Here is a 4,441-nt window from a genome sequence, read left to right on the forward strand (position 1 = left end):
ATTAATGGTCAATGTTTATTTAACTATTTTTAATCAAATTAGATAAAAAATGATAAAACTTTAATTTTAATTTATAGTCAAGCAAGTAAATATAACAAAGTAATAATTACTAACTGATTTGCATTTTAACTATTTTGCTTTAACTAAAGGGAATCTTATCATCAATTAAAAATGTCTAACAACTTAATTTGATATTGACTCGACCCTGAACTAATTATTAACCGATGATTGTCCGAGACCGATCGACTACTCGACACGAACTTCAACCGACACTGAACCGATGCTAACCCGATAGCTCAAATAACTGATCTTCAACCGAATCGTGTCTAACCGGCCTGACTCGAGTGTGACCCGCCGTAACATGTATCCGAAAAATAACCGATTCGAAATACAACTGAATCGAATGACACCCGTCCAAAACCGATTCGTTCACCCGCATGAACACCTCTAGTCCTTACGGAAAGTACTGTAACTACTGAAAATGGAAAAGGATATGAAAGACTATGACTCTTGTGCTTGGTGATATCTTTTCTTTGGCGTATACGCTTGCTGTTAAGTGTTTATCATTAATGGTGATGTGAAGTATTATCTTCCTTAGTGTGTGATTAATATATTTTGGGTTGAAGAGGAAAAAAATGTACTCTAGCTGATTACCAAGCACTTTTGCATAAAAACTGATTCAGTTGAAATTCTTATGACCTGTTTGATAATCGTTACTAAATAATTGAAATGGTAATAAAAAATTAGTATAATTTTGATAGGAATATATTTGACAAGTTTAATGGTCATGTTTATTCTCCTTTAACAAGTTTATTTTCTTTGTAAAATTCATTCTAATATATTACTGTTTAAAAATGTGATATTAAATGATAATGAAAAATTATACTATTTACAGCACTAATGAGAATCAATTTAAAGCCATAAATGTTCATAGTTACGTAATCACAGTGATTTTGCACGCATTTGAGGTATAATGATATATCTGTGATTGGAATCTCAAATGAGTTCAAGTGTAGTTTGGTTCACTAATTGATGGTATGTTGCATCATTTTACTATGTGTTCTGTGATACATAATTTAATTTTACTTATCTGACGGTCTGACCACATGCGTGCGTGTATGTTTGGTGTCTGTCTTGAGTTTGGACTTGAAGTTGAAACAAAATGGAGCGGAAGAGTATAACAAATACTTGTAGACGTAGTTAAAAGTTTTTTACAGCCTATAGGCTGAATTGCTCATTTTCCATAATTAACGCCTATGATGCCGGTGTCCTTTTGTCAAGCTATTATTACCAGGATGTTTAAAATCAGTGGATGAATTTGTTGATTGTCAATTGGTTAGATTAGACAATCTAATCTTACTATCAACTATCAAGTATCAATTGTCAAATGCCCCCCACACACAGTTCTGCTTAGCATCATATACACGTGCTTCTAAACTCCTTTGGTGGTAGGGAAACTCATCATCATTTTCTTTTCTAACTTCATTCTCAATCACAAATCAAAGGAGTATCAGATACATACACAGTGGGAATGTGGATCAGTTGCTCTGTAGCTCCAGATTTCTAATTTTATAACGGCGACCAAACACGTTATGTATTGGTTTCTTGTAGACAAATCGATCTCAACATGCCATTATATATTATATGTGGTTATTACATCGATTATTTTAGAGAAATTTGTAGCTTCATAGGGCATGTAGTAACCCAAGTAGAGATGGCAAAGAATCTTAGATACGACTCAAATATGTGGACTCAAATTCGTTTTGGCGAATCTGAATCCTATTTTCGTAAGAAAATTTTTGAACTAGGTTCATAATTTAAGGATATATTTGTATATAATATTATTAAATGCATTTTAGATTTTAATTAATAATTGTATAAATTAATTAAAGTCTAAAATTCTATCGCTATCGCTATACGAAGTTAAATTCAATCAAATGTGTAAAAATTGAGCTGTTTTGGAGCCAAACTTGATACTGAATCAATGAGATTCGTGGATTCGAATTTGGATCCTAATAAATTGGACTAGTGGATTTAGATCTGGATTGAACTTTTTAAAAAACAGATCTAGATTTAGATCCGACAAGTTGCCATCCTTAAATCTAAGTACGTTTTTTATATTGCCTTCTTAGTTCGGACCCTAATTGCAAAACACCCTAAAAATGTGAATTAAACCTTTTAAAATGAGGGGTATTTAGGATCTTGAACCATACTTCAAATTTTCTGAAACTTTCACTTTTTATAGGTCTTATTAGAAATATTTGGGGTGATATAACATTCTTACTTGTGATAAAATTGTTGATGCACCTACAATAAGGATTATCCATTAAGACATGTGCTAACTAAACGAGGCTTATATTGCATTCTCATATCGCCATAAAAAATTACCATAAAAAATTTACACAGTATTTCAAAATTGTGAATATAGTCTTTGAAATAGATGTCTTAAAATCTATCATAAACTCCGACTCGAAATTAATGAAACTCTTCCAATACTTGCTATAGGTTATAAGAGGAATATATAAATACGTAAAATGTTTTATTCAAACCTAATTTTTCAAGCAACCCACAATATGTTATGTTTATCAAAATACTAAAGGGCTTTTTGCGCTTATAATGTGGCCTTCTCGGAACTATTTCAGCCCCTCTTGTATGAAACCGTTTCATCGTGAGACGAGTCCATAAAAAATGTCTATTATGCTAAAATTTTATATTATTGGGTTATTTAACCCAAGTATAAAGCACGTCTTACGGTGAGACCGTCTCATACGAGAATTTGTGGAACTATTTATGGTAACCTTTGTCTTGTGGTAACTATTGGCTTGGATAACCTATTGTTTGTTGTAATGTATGGATTCTGGAAATCAATGAAGCTTTCCATATCACTTTCTCAATTTTTCTTAAAATTTTGCCCCCAAAAGCACGATCTATGTTGGTGCTCGAGTTCCTAGTATTATTGATTTCTTTTTATGGAGCACAAACCAATATTTGACGTCATCTTATACTTGTTATATGAGGTCACTATCTCAAATTTTTTATGAGACATTTGTGGTTCTTCCACAACATATTTGGAGATCCAAATATAATTTCCAAATTGCCTTTTTTATTTTAACCTGTAAAACTTTCAGAATACTCAAAAGCATGAAGACCCAACAATATTTATTTTGAATCTCGACTTAGAGTTCTCTAACACGTTTTTCATATTCTTTATAGGTACTATAACATATAAGAAGGTGACCTAATGAGATTTTTCATAATACATTGTCAAATCATCATAAAAATTATTCAAAATGCCTTAAAAGCGTGAATATAGTCTTTAAAATAAATATTTTAAGACCTAACTCAGGAGCCAATTCAAAAATCTCTGAAATTCTACCAATGCTACGATAGGCGAGAGACATCTTAAAAGGTAGAACTTAGTTTTTCAAGCTAAATTGGCCACACAACCCACAATAAGACGATAAGCCTAGGTGACCCAGACACCTTATCAGAGGCCTTACTAAAGACTTTGTGTCGACCTCCCAAGGGCCTATAGTGACCCAAATGGTAGTTACATTGCTTGAAGTTTTTCCACTAATAATTCCAATTCAATTATATTTGCTACTGATAGTGATATCTCTCCACTGAACATGTCACCATTAGTAGCAAAGATTTCAAAACGGAGGAAGTATAATACTTCTATATAATGATATATTAAAGGGTGGAACCGTGGAAGTATGTACTTCCTCCCATTTCACGATGTCTGCTATATTTGACTATTTACACCATTTAATATGTTATTTTGTTTATTTATATATTAAAATATACATATCTAAAAATTATAAAAAATTAATATTATTAAAGTATGTGATTAGACGACTCAAATCAATAAGATTCTACTTGACCATATTTTTTCTTATACATTATCCACAATATATAAAATAAGATTGAACGATGAATAGCGTCAAAAACCATTATGTAGCGAATATTTCAGAATTGAGAAAGTATAATGGATTATTTTGAGCTGAGAAATATTATCATTCTTCTCCTACACACCAAGATCAAATCTTTCCTTTCACAAAAAAAAAAAAAAAATTCAAATTCAGTGTGTTTGTGTGATTATGTGATAAAATCAACCATAAATCTCTGCTCAGATCATATGATAAAGACAAATCATAAATATTCTCAACAATCTTTTTGTTTCTTTTCATTCATGTCAATTTTCAACATTCCACACCACTTATTATATATGCTAGAATTGATTATGTAGCAATTTTTTATACATAATATGAATATGACGAGATCAAGAAATATCCATGTACTTTCCTTATAAAAATAAATAACTTACTTTATAATTTTATATAAATATTGATAATTATTAAGTTCATACTATTTATAAATTATATTGTGCAATTATAATCAATAAATATTAAAAAAACAATAAAATAAAATTTATATTTAC

Source organism: Amaranthus tricolor, chromosome 9, assembly GCF_026212465.1.
Source record: "Amaranthus tricolor cultivar Red isolate AtriRed21 chromosome 9, ASM2621246v1, whole genome shotgun sequence".
Lineage (NCBI taxonomy): Eukaryota > Viridiplantae > Streptophyta > Magnoliopsida > Caryophyllales > Amaranthaceae > Amaranthus > Amaranthus tricolor.